Here is a 17,237-nt window from a genome sequence, read left to right on the forward strand (position 1 = left end):
TTTCAGAAACCTTCTGGCTCCGTGACTCCCTTTGCAGGCCAGACAGGCTGTAGATTCTGGGAGCCAACTCTTCCTGGATGCAATCTACAGGAGAAAACCACGATGGTGCCAGGCAATACCAGTCACAGACCCAGTGCCTGAGCTCCACTAAAACACAAGCCCAGGTCCACAAGTAGTCACTGTCCACTAGCTCTACCTCTTGATTCTGCTGTGGGTGGAAAGAGTGAGTTATCTACCCTTCCCAGGGTATGGGGCCTCATTAATATTAAGCTCTGATTGCCAAGCCTGTGATGGCTTGTTTAGTTCTGTTGAACCTCACTCATGTACGAAGAGTGGGAGGAGAGAGGATGAATGAGCTTGTTCTAAATTCAGCAGGTAAACTCGAGATGTGTACGACGCCACTCCACCATAATGAATATTTTTCCGTCAGCTTAACTGGCATTTCCAATCCGACTCCCTTCAGTGTGGGGTGTTTGCTGTTAAACACACATGCGCGTCGCCCACACACAGTAACACCGCGGATCCTCTGCACATCCCACACCTGTGAGCAGACATATTGCTGGTGGCAACCTCTTGCATCCACAGCTATGTTCCTCGGACCTAGTTCTCCACAGCAAAAATGAGGGCAGCACAGATGTCCAAACCTAAAGGTATCGTCTCTTCACACTTTGCAGTTTTTATCTCAGGTGAGCCCACAAACCTCTCTGTGGGTCTCAGCCAAACCTTGCTTCTCCCAGGAGAGCCATCAAGGTGCATCCAAATCCAGGCATATGAAGGATTTTTTTTTGTTCTTTTTTTTCGGAGCTGGGGACCAAACCCAGGGCCTTGCACTTCCTAGGCAAGCGCTCTACCACTGAGCTAAATCCCCAACCCCCATATGAAAGATTTAAACCATCCCCAATGCCCGGTCTGCATCTTCTCTCAGAGACAGAGATCCCTGGGAGACATTTAATAGGGCAGACAGAGTATCTTCAAATGAGACAGTGTCTATAAGCTTTGGCTTCTATTACTGACATGATTATGGGAAAATTCATATGCTGTCCCTGAAGCTCGGTCTTTTCATCTACAAAATGGGGAGAGTAACTGTGCCTCTTCTCCCTACCTCAGCTTTGCAGCCTGATCCCCATCTCGAGGCTACCGTTCTGGTAAGAGAAATTCCTGACTATAGATCTTACAGACACCCTTACCACTCCACCTTCATCCAATCTAACTAGATTCTATTTCCTGCTCTGTTCCACATCTTTCTGCTCACTGCTAGGTACATATTAATCCCAGACATGAGACTGGCATATTCTTTGGGAGCAGTCATCCTTCTATGCTGGGCAGCATCTAGCATATCTCTGTGCCCTCAGCTCGCAGGAGTAGGTCAGAACCTGTTTACATTCATATCACTCGCATTCTTGAGCATTTCCGTGTACCAGAGAGGAGACTGGGGTGTCCCTAGCATCTAAGGCAGCCTGGAGGGTGAGGCAAAAGAGCAGATGACAAGGTAGGTGTTCTCACTCTGGGAAGCATGGGGAACAGAGTCCAGTGTCAGAGAGCCTGGTGAGGCTTCACAGAGAAAGGAGGAAGAGCAGGCATCAATGGGAAAGGGGAGTGTGGAGGTAGTGAACACAGGGAAACTTGTCAGACAGGAGAAACTGTAAATACAAACACATGGGATAAATGGGAGCTTGGTTTGTTACAGGCACCGTATGAAGTATATGTACAGAATGCACTTGACAAAATGACCATGAGCTTGGAGGAGCAAAGGCTTGCTTGGGATCTTCCAGTCAGTAGACTGAAGTGGGCAGATTGACACCTATAGGGATTGACTTCAAAATCCTGGTTCTTTCCACTCCGGTGGGCAGCAGTGCTCTCGGACAAATTGCTGCATTGAAGCAGAAGCCATGTGGCCTTGGCCAGAAATCCATTCAGCTGGAGGAGGGATTCGGGTGTGGGGGTCTTTTTGAAAGATCTGGTGTACCGCGTGGAAAGAAACAAAGTCACAGGAAGCAGTGAGGTTTGTCATCCCTTACCAAGTCACTAACAGTGATTCTGCCTACAAGGTGAGGGGGCTTATGGGAAGGAGGCTCCATTCCTTCTCATAGGTGAAACTGCTAAGGTCCTCTCCTCTCCTTCATCCCTCCTCTTCCCTGTCCCTCTGCCTTCCTCTTTCCCATTCCTCCTTTTTCCTCTCCCTCCTTTTCCTCCCTCTTTTTCTCCACTCTCTTAAAGCTAAGCACTACTCCAGAGAGGTGGGGCTGTCAGTTGAGATGAGGGAGGAAGTATAAGTCAGAAGCTACAGAGAAGGGGTTTGGAAACATTGTCCCCTCCCTACTTTAAGTGGGTCTAGCTTTAGGGCCTCTGGCACTCTTGGGACCTATCTCTGATCCTTTTTATCTGGATATTTACAGAACATTCTGCAGAGCTGATTTGACTTGCGATATTATAAAAGAGCAGAAATAACACTGTCAGCATTTCAGATACCCAGCAACTCCTAACTGTCGGCTCCCCAAGGCATTCCTGGCAGCAGCTGGCAGGTGAGAGTGAGAAACTGAAGGGGGGTTGCTGGAAGGCAGAGAGGCTCCAGCCCAGAGCACACAACAGTTCTCGGGGGCTTCTCTGAGCAAAGTCAGAAAACCCAGGAAAGGGAAGTGAGAGAGAAAAGCAACATGGATGAACATCTTCTGTGTGTGTTACCTACTCCATCCTGTGACAGGGGGACATTGGCCTGATCCTACAGCCATGGAAACTGAGGCTCCAAGGGATGTTAATTTATTTGCTCAAGTGACACAGAATACAGGAAGAGGACCTGTATTGATGCTTCAGAAAAGTTAGCCTAATTTTCACAACTTGCTGTTCATTTGACGTAGGACCTGGGACCTGCATTCTTCTCCAATGAGTATCTGTATGTGAGATGAATATATGCATCACGAGTAGGTGGCCAGGGCTGACTCTCAGCCAGACTCTGAGCTGCACTTCTGAACAGGAGACCCACTGGAAAGAGACCCAGGAAGCGGACGGGAAGTGGGATAAGGGGTGAGGGCGGAACACCTTAGGCAACACTTCCTGGACTCTAGAGCTTTGCTGCACACTGCTAGTGATCCTCACAAGAGCCTAGGGCGTGCACAGATTATTATTCCTGTCTGCAAGAAGGGGCATGGAGGGATGAAGCTGAGTGGTCATCTTGCTTCCTCAGGGTCAGATGCTCAGATGACGACCAAACTAAGACCCAACTAGGTCTACCTGAAAAATCTATTCTCTTAAAACCATACTCATTGTTTCCTGATTCAGAGTTGGTCGAGGGGGTCAATGAACTCTCTCAAAGGAGGAGATATGGGTCCTATGGAGATATTGATTAGGAATCCCCCAAGCAAACAAAGTGAGACTGCAAACATTCTGGAGGATGGCTTCCGAGACCGGCAAAGGGTTTCTAAGTCTATCGAAGCAAGCAGGACTCAAGCGTGCAAACCCTTTTCATCTATGAAAAGAGTTGAGATTCCGTCTTGATCACAATGGGGCTCCTGGAAGGACTTCATTCAAAGCAGAGAGCTGATTTGATTTGCATTCTGTTGCAGCACGGATTGGACTGAGGCAAAGCTGGAGGCTGAGAAATCAGCGGGTGCTGTTACAGACATGGGTCATTAATTACAGAGCAGACACGACAGGGACACAGGGTGTTTTTCCGAGTTCTGATAGGCTGAGGGTTTGCTATTTCTTGTTAGAGACATGTCCTGAAAGATGTAGATGTGACTGTAACCTTATTGAAGCTTACCTCCTAATTGTGCCCATCGCTTTACCACTGCCATTCTCTTCAGGTGCTCCATGGAAGCAGGGATTGGGGCACATCAGGGTCTGAGAGGATCTGTTTGAGTTGGCAAAGTCACTGCAGTGGCATCCCAGCCGTGCATATATCCAAATGGGCTGGGCTCTACTCATTTTTTCTCATTAAACCATATATTCACAAAAACCTTCCATACATCAATCAAAGCCAAAATGAAGATTGAGGTGCAGTGCCCTGGACCAAAGGATGTTGTCACTATATCCTCCATTTGCTGCCGTCTCCCTAACCTACAGAAAGTCGGTAAATGAATCCCATTTTTCTCCATGTTTAGTTCTTCTGAATAAATTTCCTTAAGCCTCTGGCAGCAATTACCACTTGTCTGCTGGCAAGTACCAGCTGATGACAAAGGGAGAGAACAATAGCAAATAGATATTAAGAGAACTTGAAAACAGTTGATCTGCTTAGTTTGACAGGCTGTTGTTGGGTTTGGTTCAGGGGGAGGTGTTTTGTGAGCATGTTTCCTTTGGGCTGTGATTGGAGGGTGCATACATAATAGAGTAATATTTTCTCTGGATGAAATTGTTGCTGACTCTTAGGACAGAATGAAATCTATCAACAGTCCTAGGTCTGCACTGATCCCTAGGCATCTAGCAATGCCCTGGCCAGGAGAAGCCATCATTTTCTGTTCAGGTCATTGGGGCAGTATTTCTTGGCTTTTGTGGCACTCACCCAGTATCAGTCACTACTGGGGAAATGTGGTCAAAGTAGACCTTGGAAAGATCCCTATAGAAGGGATTATGAGATGGGGTTATAATTCTATTATTACCAAGTGACTTTGGACCTCATGCTTCTTGTCTCTGAAGAGCAAAGAGCTCCAAAGGGGTCAGGTATGGGGATGAAACAATTTCAGAACACTCTTCTATCTTGGTCCCATGGGAAGGAACCAACAACCACCAACTTCCCAGTTCCTAAGGAGAAGGTCTCGTGGGACGCTCTGGCAGAGGGGGAGAAGGCCTTCTAAGAGGAGGGCTTTCTCCTGTACTCTCCAAGAGGACTGAGTTGTGTGTCAGACAGTCCTGCAGCAATTCTAGGAAGGGAATCAGAGAGGAATGAGTTTTACTGCCTAGCAGGATTGGAGCAGGGCTCTTAGGGTGACAGGGAAGGACACCTTTTCCCAATTCAATTCCTGATTTCAAAACAAATGAACATCTATCATCAAAAATAAGGGAAGAATTATTTCCCACTAATTTTTGCTTCTACTTATTCTCAAAGCAAAAGGCTAAGGATGTGTCTGAGAATCTATGTCAAAGTTCTGTACATGGACACACCCTTGGTGGTGGGAGGGAGCTCTACGCCCTGTAGGGAGTTTGCCCATCCGTCTATTCTGCTCAATAGATACCACATCTTATTATGATAACCAAATATGTTTCTGGACATTGCCATATGTCACCTGTCACCCAAGTCACCTACAGTTGAGAAAGGCTGCCACCAATGGGCTAGCAGACTTTCAATAATGCCAGTTTTGTTTCTTTCCCAAGTGGGTTCATCTCTTGATTTTTTTGGTTGCAGAGACTCGGAAGGAGCTCCCTAAATGGAGAAGTTCTGGTTTTGTTTCCATGCTCAGATTAGAGGCTGAGGAGGAAGGCCAAAGGAGGAACTGGATGAAAAGGACCATTCCAGAGCATCTTGGCTCCTGTGCTGGGATGCATGCTTCACGTGGAGAATGTATCATTAGTCTGCAGTCATTGCCTCAGAGCTGGACCAAATCACCCCAGCCTTCTGCTGAGCGCCAGGAAGAGAGAGAACGTTGTTTGTGTAGGAGGTAGCACAGAGAGGGGCCCAGCAGCTATCTTTCATCAAGCAAAGGTGTCGTCTGATAAGGAAAGCAGTCAGAACTCAGATCGCTTCCAGAAGAGCAATGAAGCCCCTTGCCAAGGCACATTACTCCTGGAATCTTTTAGCTATGTGAGGCTATGGAAATGAATGGCATAGGAAACTTTCATTGTCACATTCACTGGGGATTGTGGCTATCCCAAGGCTGAAATGTGGAAGGAGGACAGCTTCAGGGGTAGTTAGGGGAAAGTAGGTACATGTCAGTCTAAGTTGTTTATTGCTCTCTGGGCAGCCCAATCCCCTTTCTGGTGGGGGTCAGAAAGGGTTAATGGTTGACAATCTCACTCAGGTCTTCTCTACCAAGGGGAATCTGTATAGTCATCTCTGAGACGTGCCCCCAAGATGGGTCCTATTCCATAGCTTAAGTTCTGCTCTGAAATGTAAGGTAATCCATGCTTTTTGTTTATCTGGCAACTAAGGTACCTATGTGGTAGTCAGGTGTGACCCTTTGTGAGTCTATGAGGTGGTACCTAGGTAGGCAGCATGATTGTGACCCTAGGGTTACAAACTTCTCTGAAATTGTACGCCATGTAAATGAGAATGAATATTTCTGTGAAGAAAGGCTCCTGACTTTTATTAAATGTCTATGGTGAGAGATCAAAAGACTTTAGATTTAACCATGTCCATCAAGGTCAGCAATATGATGGGATTTATCCCTAAGCTCCAGATGGGTCTTCAGGTCAGGACTTATATTCATGCGTATATGCTGAGGCTCTGGCCTCAAGACTGATATGTGCAAATGCTTGTGTATTATGACAAGCCAGTGACTTCACCAATAAGGTAATCATACTGAGAGCCAAGAGACAAGTTTCTGATCCCACCCTTGCTCCCAAGTGGGTACAAGACCTTAACATTATAGATTTTCTAGACTGCCATTTCTCACCTCCAATGCACCTTTGCTGATACTCATGTTATGATTATGTGACTCTGCCACTAAGAAAACTGTGGTATTTGACATTAGTAGAAGAAATCTAAAGTTCTTTATTTGACTGAATAAACTGAACAGAGGTCTATCCTGGGACAAAGCATCTCTTAATTTGTGAAGTGCCTGCTCTGTTAAGTATTTCTTGTGTGGAAACCAGTATGAGATCAAGCTGTGTTTCTTCGATAGTTAATAGTCTACTCACAACTACAGCTGAGCGACGGAGGAGTGAGCCTGTCTGCTCCTGCACTGGAGATGTGCATACATAGGAGTCAATATGTCTACACATGCACATAGGTGCTGAGAGAACAGGGCACATGGGTGGTGACTGTAGCATTTGTAGACTGGACCTGTGTACTTTTGTGCACCCAATGTATATTTGTGTGCGCATGCATAGCATGTGAAAATTGATTTGTTTGAACACTGAAGAAAAGTCTATTTGGTATTTGTGTGCGCTCATGACAAATGTGTTTATGCGCGGAATTTGTATGCTTGAATATGTCTTCCTGTGAGGATAGGAGTTGATGAATCATGTTCAAGGATTCCCTGAAAGCAAGGAGCTACAGGCTGGGATGAAGCTGCAGAACAAGCAGAGCCTCAACCTTGGCTGCCTGGCAGATGTGCTAACCTGCAGACCCTGGAACCTGTCACCTGTGGATGGACTTAATGATGCATGAGTACAGTGAATCAGCTCGGACTGAGATCTGGGGGACTCTGTCACACCCATGGCCAATTCACATTTGTCACTTGTCTGGTGAGCCTTCTGATTAGGGTTGTCTTTCCCTGTGGGTGGTGTGCGTTAGCTTGTGGCTGATGCTCTCAGGAGAACATGCACTGTCTGTGGGGTTGGGTGGGATTGCTATTTCCCCAATGTCCTCCGTTGCTGAGCATGAGCAGGAATGGGAGGAACCTCTGAACCAGGTTCCTGCAGGGAAGACAGTTGTGTCAGTAAATTACACATAGGACCCAGGCTTTTTTTCTGAGATGGTTGGGGAGGACGGAGGAGATGCCAACAACAGACAGCAGAGAGGTTTGCCACTTTAGATATACAAATTAGAAAAGCCCGGGCTGCTTACAGAAGGTAAGTAGGACGACATGAAGGAGAAAGGGAGAACCATATGTAAATAAGTGTCATTAGCTCTTGCTGGAGCATGAAAAAACAAAAACAAACAAACAAACAAACAAACAAAAAAAAAACCCACTAACACTGAAGTTCCTAGTCTTTTAGCCTATCCCCAGCCAGCTGTTTGACCAATGCCATCATTCTCCCTCTTCATGTGCCTCTCAGGATTCTCTCACAGATGTTGAAGATGACCTCCCAATTTGGGATTTGAGTTGGTGCTTTTCAGTAGAGTAAAAAATACAAGTACTGGGTCCCAAAGGGTTGATTCCTGAGTGGAGATGTATGATTGTAGAAGAGAGAATTTGCCTTCCAGAGACACAGGTGAATCCAGGGTTAGTAAGTCATGCTGACTGTTTCAATGATTAAGTGAAGTCATTGAGCAAAATGACCGAAGGTTTATAGCCATGCCGAGATGATATTTTGGTTCAGAAACACCTTGGTGCATTATTGGTGATGAATGAAATAAAATCCCATATGTATCCACTGGGCTTGACTGGACTGAGTTGTTGATGATGATGGTGGTGGTGGTGGTGGTGGTGGTGGTGGTGGTGGTGGTGGTGGTGATTTACTAGAGGTGGAGGACAGCTGGGGTCATGCTACATGTTTCCTGATGTATCCTTAGGGCTATACCTCCTTTTTCCTATTGTATCACCAAAAGCAGAAAACGGAAGGTGACAATGAAATCTTAAACTTCAAATCTCTTGGACATGGCCAGTTCTAACAACTCCTCGTGGGATAGGTGGAGTCCAAATTTGTCCTACATTACAGTTGATTCATTCAGTACACTCTAGTCAAGCTGATGCTTGTGATGTATAAAAGTTACTACCAGATCTCGGATATTCGGAAACAGCAACATGATCAGGTCCTTGTCCCTAAGAAGTTCTTAGTCTACGATAAGGAAAAACATTGAAGAGGAAGAAGAGAAGAGGAAGAGAATTAAGAAGGCTCACAGCCCTGCAGCAGGTGAACAAGTTTCTGAGCGACACTTAGGTAACCAAGTCCCTTAGTGGGTTGTCCTGGGGGAACTCTGAGCTCTCTGGTCTCCCATAAAATTCCTATAGGTAGGTAGGGTACACAGTTCTTCATCTTCCTTAGGACTATCTTAGTTCCTATCTTCATCCTGATTTTCGCTTCTTCTGTGTTGGGTCACCTATTCAGAGGTAACTGGGCCACAGGCTTCTCCTATGTACATCAATGCACTAAACCTATAGAAGGGTAAAACAAACATCGTTCTATGAGCATGGGAACCACAGCTGAGAAACAAGCATTTCCAGGGATGCCATCTCTTCCAATAGATACCTGAGCCAACTTGCTCTTTGGCCCTCTGCATGGCTGCCCAGCAGGATTTAGAGTGCTGGTGTGAGAGAAATGGCTAATGAGGGGCTCTGTGCTGCAGGCCCAGGACTAATTCCCTCTGTGCTCTCAACTACAGATAGGAATTTTGCTTATTTCAAAGACCTCATTAGCGCCAAGGTTGGTGGGAGCAGCTTTGCAGCTGATTCATCTCCAGGAATCAAAGACAGCCTGAGCCCCCATGAGCAGCCAGGAGCCACTTGCTCTGAGGGTATCTCTTCTGTTCTTACCTCCCATGTGGCTGTGATGGCCAGTAGCCAGGGTGACAGCGCCTTGGGGACCTTTCTCAAGGGCCTGCATTATGCAAGAGCACAGTCTGCACCTGAGACCTTCTGGCACCTTCTGGGAGCCTCCACAATCAGCACACATCTATATTGGCCTCATTCAAGTCTGTTACAGTTCGAGCAAGAAATATCCTGTGCAGGGAAATGATTGGGTCCTGGGGGTTCTGAACGGATCAGTGGACTAATTCTTTGATGAATTCATGCTCTGATGGCGTTATTGGGAGTCAGTGAGAAGGAGGAGGTGGCACTTAGCCAGAGGAAGTAGGACATGCAGGTCATGTACTTGGGAATACGTCCCATCTAGCTCTTTTCTGTCTCTCTCTCTTTGCATCCATCATGCCAAAAAATGTAGACCAGCCTCTACCATACACCCTCGCAAACACAGTGTGTTACCCAAGTGCATAGAGTCACACAATCATGGGCCGAACCCTCTGGAACCAAGAGCCAGAGAAAATCTTGCTTCCTTTAAGCTGCTAATGTTGGGCATTTGCTCACAATAATGATAAATGTAGTATGAATTCAAAAGGGTTCATCCTTCAGACCAGTATAGATGAGTCAATGGCAGTGGTGGTACCCACTGAAACCAATCAAGTACTGGGAAGAGGGTATATTGTGGTTACAGGGAGACGTAGTTCCGTCACAGATCAGTGGGTTTGACCTTCCAGCCCCTAGGGAGCACCATAGGAGAATCGTCTCAGAAATTCCTTAAGCTCCCTTCTGGCTCTGACATAAACATAATGCAGATGCTCTAGGAACTGAGGTGGTCATTAGGAAGATAGCCATGTAAATTTATCTAACTGCCATCCTCTGAGTAATCAGTACCCGTCAGTCACTGTGCCAAACACTGGGGCTTCAAGGCTCACTGTGCCCAGATATACACACATTCCCTGATCACTTTAAGTAGCATGAAACAAGGAGCAAAGGAAATGTAAAATAGTACAGTTGTGGTCAGATAATGTATAAATATAAGAAATAACAGTGACCAATAATATACACGAGGTCAAAAGGCTGTGGAGGAGTTTCACAGCTGCAAAGTGTGGCTTTAGTTTCTAGTTCTGCTTAGAGCACAATGAAGTGCTTAGGAGACACTCGGCAAATGAAAGAAGGAAGCTATGAGGCAGAAAGAGATGGAAAATGAAAGGTAACCCAGAAAAGAAGGGGTGACATTGTTGTCTACTTGCTACAAATAAGAAACTAAACCTGGAACCATGTTTGAATGGTTCACACAGATCACACTGACAGTAATTGATAGATTACTGTTGCAGAGAGGACTCTGCTAGCCACGGCCATGAGGAGAAGCATCAACAAAGCAAGAGTGATTTGAGAACATACTGGTTAGGATCCAGTATGAACTAGTAAAGAACTAGAGAGGCTATGACAGAGCCCATGGTACTTTGGGTATGAGGTATACACAGGTTTCAACATAGCGTCAGTCAGATCTGAGAATAGAAGCTGTGAGTAGTGACTTCTGGATCCCACTTCCGATACCTGCTGTCTGGGGTGGGGGTGGGGGGGACACTGGAGAAGACTACCAGGCAGATCATAGTGGCCACACTCTAGATTTTTTCTGAAGATGAAATGAGAGAAGGCATACATGTGGCCATGCATTATCCTTAATGAATAAACGAGAGACGGTCTTCTCTTAAGGTAAACAGGGTAAGAACAGGAAAAGGCAGGTAGCTGAGACCTCTCAAGCTGGCATCACATGCAAAGAGATTATAAAGAATGATAAGAAGATCCTTTAGGTTGGACATTGCCTTCCATCCTGGGACTGACTACTTCCCTGAAAATGTAGCCAGAATCAAGTGGTCCAGAGTCTCTTCTTCCTGGTGGTCATAGAACCTGTCTAGGTAGAGGTGCGACATGTTGAAACGGTGAAAATCTGAGCTGAAGGATCATGAGTTTGACCACCTTTTATTGGTGAATTTTCTCTGGCTTCCTAGCATAGGAAGCTGTTTATATCTGTCATCTGGAACAGGTGTGATAGTCTTGGCTGCCACTTGTTTGGGTCTGGAATCAAGTAAAAGTCATACTTCTAAAAAGATCTGCAAAGGCATTTTTTTAGAAGCATTAACTGAGGAAGAACAACCATCCCCTAGTGGGCTATAAGGGGGTCTGAGGGAAAAGGTGCTTCATTGTCTGCCTGCCTTCAATTCTTACAAGGGAGCACATCTACAGTGCTGCTGCTGCTATTGCTGTTGCTGCTGCTGCTATTGCTGTTGCTGCTGCTGCTATTGCTGCTGCTGCTCCTGCTGCGGCTGCCCCCACTGCCACTACTCTTTGTTGCCTTTACAACCCATCGTTCTCCAGCCTTCCAGCATGGACTGGAGGCTAACCACTCTCCAGGAAACCCCCAAGCTTTCAGTATCGGATTGGAATTGTTGAGGGATTCGGCACCATAGGCCGAGTAGCTACCATGTTCTCAGCTTCTCCAACATGCAGACATTCGTTGCAGGACTATCCAGCTCAGTATATAAGCAAATCTAACAGATATCACCATTACACACACATACACAGAGAAAGAGGAGGGGAGGGAGAGAGTGGGAGGGGGAGTGGGAGGGAAAGAGGGAGAGGGAGAGAGAGGGAGAGGGAGAGGGAGAGAGGGAGAGGGAGAGAGGGGGGAAGGAGGGAGGGAGAGAGAGAGAGAGAGAGAGAGAGAGAGAGAGAGAGAGAGAGTGTCTCCTAGGACTTTCTGCTGTGCTCAGGTTTCTTATTGGGGTTTCCACACTGTGTGTTCATTCTTTCACAGGTTGCCACCGTGAAGTTGTATGCTAACCTCTTTAGTGGTTATGAGTATGGAGACTCCCTGATAAGGAAGATGAACTGATCATCCCCTTAGCAAAGGTGATTCTTGTTGCATGCCTATTCATTACAGATAAGGCACCACCAAACCAAAGAAAGGATGGCCGGAAAGTGAGGTCAAAATTAGCACAGAAGGGAAATGGAGGGAGGAGAGCAGGCTGCACGTAACAAGAAACATGTACGATATGTAAATGACCAAAGAAGGTCACGATTCTCCAGACTCGGAGCCGTTGAGATTAAAGCATAGGAAATGGGAAGGCATCAGAACACATGAGCTATAATGAAGACGTGGGGATAACTGGGAAGGGAAGATATAGGGGGACACACAGGGAGGAGTGGGAGAATGAGGGAGATTTATATGTGCACCCAATGTACATGTCCTTCTTACTACTGTTTTCTAAATACTGGGCTTACATTGCATTATGTATTATAACTTAAAAATTTCATATAAAAATATCATAGTAACGTGAGCTCTGGGTCACCAAGCCTCTGACCTTCATTGCCAGCTCTGGCCCATTCCTTTCTTTGGCTCTCTTCCTTAATGAAATGTCTCTGCTTCTACCACTACTCATGTGCCCCACTTCAATTTCTTGTCCTGGAATGTAAGACCATAAAGATTCTGGCGCTACCAGAACCTAACCCACGCACAGTAAAAGGTTCTGTTCCAGTCCAGCTTGGTGACCCAGTGTTCTTACTGGGATCACTTACAGGAGGAATATAAGTGACTCGAAAGCAGATGTGTCACGAAGATGCCCCGCCCCTAACATAACTGATGACATATCAAGCCTGCAGCACACCCTGGTTCACTCTAGCACCCCAAGGCAATGGCTGCTAGGGCATGCAGGAATGGTAACTGAATCTCACGTGAGGATCTGGTGGCCCTGCTCTCTTGTCTGCAAGGGAATGCTAAGGTCTGCACTGCCATAGGCCTAGCTATCAGCGCCGCTCTGCTAACTTCTTTTCCATGTCTGTGGACAAGGTCTTCTGTAAGTTGCCTGAGCCGACCTACAGCCATGTCACCTCTGGAGGAAAGAGCTCTACTGCAACTGTGTGCCAGCAACACTCTTCACCCTGGGTGGGAAACTGGGCTCCTATCCTGGGGAATTTTACAGCCCAAGTCAATGAGGATTGGACACCCAGACTCCAGCATGTCCCTGGGAGTGAGAAACAGTATACAGTCCTTTGGAAAGGATCCAGTGCGTACCTGTCAATGGGCATTCCAAAGAGATTTGTCCCCTTTTGTGCTGCAATAATTCTGTGCCAAGGAAAATCATCTAAGATATTAAAAGAAGGAGAACCCCTGTAAGCCCAAAGGTGGGTCATTTTTATATTAGCGTAAGAGCAGAAATTGAACATAATGGCGAGGTTAAGCTGTATGGGAGCGTCTAAGGTATGGGGGGGGGGGTATACCCATGATAGTACTGAAATTGTTCATTTAAAAGCCAGAAGAGGGAGAGGGAGATGGCTCAGAGGGTAAAGCATTTGTTGTGTGAGCATGAGGATCAGAGCTCTAGATTCAGTAAGAGATTCTGTCTCAAACAAGCAAGCAAGCAAGCAAGCAAGCAATCGAAGAAATAAGGTAGAGAGAGTGACAGAGGGAGTCTACCAGGCAATGCTAGCCTCTGACTAATACACATGGATGCATTGATCCTCTCTCTCTCTCTCTCTCTCACACACACACGCACACACACACACACACACACACACACACACACACACACACCACTATAAAGAGTTTCAATAATTCAGAAAAATGTTTAGGTTCCATCATTAAATAAGGAACTCAGGGTTCAAAACTGCTATGAAGTAATTTCTCTATGGGATCATACTTTTCATATTAAGCACAGTCACCTCTCAGCTTTCAAAGCAGTTTAGTACACATTCCTTAATTCACAACCGATTTCCCACCACATTCCTTAAGATTTTTATTTTATTGTATGTGTGTGGCTTTGCCTGCACGGATGTCTGTGCACCACTTGCAGGCCTGATGCCTGAGGCCAGGAGAAGGCATCAGATCCTCCAGAGCTGAAGTAACAGATGGTTGTGAGCTGCCCAATTGGTGCTGGGAATCAAACCATGCCCTGTGGAAGAGCAGCCAGTGCTCTTAACCACTGAGCCATCTCTCCAGCCTCTGTTCATCCCATTTTTAAAGACAGGGAGACTGAGGAACACTGAGGGCTCCCTACCTCATAGAGAAGTTGGTCGGCTTGCCCCACAAACATGGGGAGAGGGGAATAATCATCTCCATGGCTTCAGAGAACGCATTTATTTACTTTATGTTTGATGCTGGCTAATGAACTTCAGCCAGCTCTTCTCTTTTTTTTTTTTCTGCCAGAGAAGAGGGTGAAAGGGCCACCACTGATTGAATTAAAGCAATAATTTCCCACAATTGCCTTGGTTTGCTCTCCACTGCTACTTTACTATGCGGCAAGGCTCCCTGTGCTCTTTTGCAATTGATTTTGTGTCCAAAAATGGCTTCTTGCTACAGCCTCATGAAATATCCCCTCTTGGGACTCTCGGTGATGATCCTTTCTTACTGAGACTCAATCAATGGCAAGACAACCTGGATATCTGGAAGACAGAAGACGGTGGAAATAGCAAGGTAGTGTTAGCTTTTTGCACAAGCCAATCCCTTCCTGCCTTTCTAGTTTCTGATGCACGAGACGTCCAGTAAAGCCTTACAATAAAGGTAGGCTTGAGCTTGGAGCACTCTGTCCCTGCTTCCCCAGACATGCCTTACATACTCATGTTCTTTGCCATTGTTTAAGACTTCCCTTTAGCCAGAACCTTGTCTCCACCATCCTCTGCTCTCAAAGAGATCTCAACTTTTCGAAGCCCAGAGAGAACATGGCTTCCTGGGTGTCAGAGTCATCTACCCCATCCTGTATCCTATAACCGCTCTGGACTGCCCCTCTTGCTAACTGTAGCACTCTGTAGTGTGGTGCAACTTTATATTCAAGTCTTTTCTGCCAGGCTAGGAACCCTCAGGACCAGAGAACAGATGAGATGAGTCCATTTAACCTTCCCCAAGGCATTTCAGCTGTTAGTCTCTTAAAATCTGTCTTATAGATCCAAAGTCAGGTGTGAATGAGCACTCAGGAGAAAATAGCTGATAAATGTCAGCAGCCGTATTTGAGCTCACATCTGCTCATATGTCATTAGCTTTTCCTGTAATGTCCAGCCCTTCCTTCCACAGCCGATGCAAAATGAACTGACCAGCAAGTCCAGGAGTTTCCTGAAGTCTCCCCTGCCCATGCACTTTTGCATGCTTCTCTGGCAGCTAAGAAGTCACAACACAGAGAAGAGTTATGGCCTCCCAGATACCAGTTCCATGTGGCTGTGAACCGCTAGGTAGAGCATGGTAGATGGTCAGTTTCTTCCTCAAAGATTGCCCAGTTTTGACAGTGGGAGGAGCACATCAGATGAGTACCTGTCAAGCACACCGGCTCTTCTCTTTCCAGCCTGTCTTTCTCATCTCCCGAGTAAGAGTTCTAAGGTTTCCTTTGAGCAGGAGTGGCCCCGAAACAGTCCAGGACTAGCATCCTGACCTCACAGAATCAGACGATACCTGACTCAGTCCGACTGCCCACCCTGAATCACTTGTGCTTAGAGGAGCTAGAACATTGAAAGAAGGAAGACCAACGAGCTTTCAGGAATGCCTGATTGGCCAGACTGAACCACAAGGCAGAGGAGGCATGGCAGATGGATGGATGGATGGATGGATGGATGGATGGATGGATGGAGAAACAAGCAGAGGGAGACTGCTGGGATGCTTCTCATCTCTGAATTACAGGTGATTTGTTTAGCTTTATAGCACCTTTTAAAAACAATTTTAGGCTTACATTCCTTGGAAGGAAGAAAGCTTGACTAAAACACGGGGAACCCCAGATAGAAACCTAAGGCTGAGAACCACATGGCTCTGAGGACTAGAGAGCTGCTTGCGAACTCTGGAAAGGTTAAGCAAAACCTATTCTGCCTCAGCCCACCAACCCCAGACATGGAGTTCTGGGTCCACTCCTAGCCTGCGGTTATTTACTTCCTCAAAGGACCACCCAGATGATCTGTCCTTATTAAAGTGCTTCTCTAAGTTATTTCTTGATTACTAGATAATCAGCTGACTACTAAGTCACCATTTCATATTACTTATCCTCCAACAGTACTTTGGTTACCTGTCTCAATCCTGGAACAAAGTACCTGATCAATGCAGCTTAGGGAAGGAAGGATTTATTGTATCTCACGGTTAGAAGGTGCAGAGCATTGTGGGAGAAAAGTCCTGGCAGCCGAAGCTTAAACTCCACCCACAGTCAGGAAGGACTAAATGATGAAAGCTAGTTCTCAACCCAGTTCACATTCTCCTTTTTCTTCATCCTAGAACTTCAGCCCAGGGAATGGTGCCACTCACAGTGTAGGACTTCCCACTGCAATTAGTGCCCAGAAGAGCTAATTCCTCACAGACATTCTCAGAGGCTAACCTAATGTAGGTAATTCCTTACCGGTGTGGCTGGAGGCTAACCTTTGTGGTAATTCTACATTCTGCAAACTTGACAAAGAGTATTACCCATCATAACTTTGAATTTCCTTCTCTGTTCTTTCAGCTTCTGGAACTGGCTAAGGGGACAAATCAAAGTGGTGCTCATGCTGTAGGTCCCCAGCAAGTCTTTATGCCTTCTGGATAAATTTCCTTCTAAGCCAAGAGAGGAAAAAGTCTTCAGGCAAGGGGTTTAACATACAGCAATGTCTAAGTGCATATTAATGATATTGCTCTGTTTTTTTAAATTATGCTGACTTTTTTTAGAGATCTCTTCTCGTTAAGGTGAATGATGGTACTTTACCATTTATGTGCTGATTTAAAGTTCCCATTATAAACACACACACACACACACACACACTTCTGAAGGAAGAAAAAGGGAGTTAATTTGAATAAGAATGTTCAAGTTAATAGGAAACATGTGGGCATAGAACAAATTGCAAAAGCCTGGAAATAATCTAACATTTGGACAAAAGCTAATTATATCCAACTACTCATTTGGAAAGTAAGACAGAAAGGTCAGTGAGTTTGCTGGGGACCACTCAGGGTACAACTGGCTCTCCTAA

At 46.0% G+C, this 17,237-nt stretch overlaps 1 protein-coding gene and 1 long non-coding RNA gene across 3 annotated transcripts in view; both read right to left on the reverse strand.

Annotated features, from left to right (window-relative positions):
• The window catches only part of Asic2 (acid sensing ion channel subunit 2), a 1,069,930-nt gene that overhangs the window by 803,192 nt on the left and 249,501 nt on the right, over positions 1–17,237 (reverse strand).
• LOC134480705 (uncharacterized) overlaps positions 1–17,237 on the reverse strand; it is an 84,911-nt gene that overhangs the window by 18,921 nt on the left and 48,753 nt on the right. For both annotated transcript variants that reach the window (XR_010055421.1, XR_010055420.1), the window contains one exon: positions 1–17,230. This exon is cut by the window's left edge and continues 18,921 nt beyond it. This is a non-coding gene — a long non-coding RNA (uncharacterized LOC134480705). The remainder of the gene's footprint in view (positions 17,231–17,237) is intronic.

Source organism: Rattus norvegicus, chromosome 10, assembly GCF_036323735.1.
Source record: "Rattus norvegicus strain BN/NHsdMcwi chromosome 10, GRCr8, whole genome shotgun sequence".
Taxonomy (NCBI): domain Eukaryota; kingdom Metazoa; phylum Chordata; class Mammalia; order Rodentia; family Muridae; genus Rattus; species Rattus norvegicus.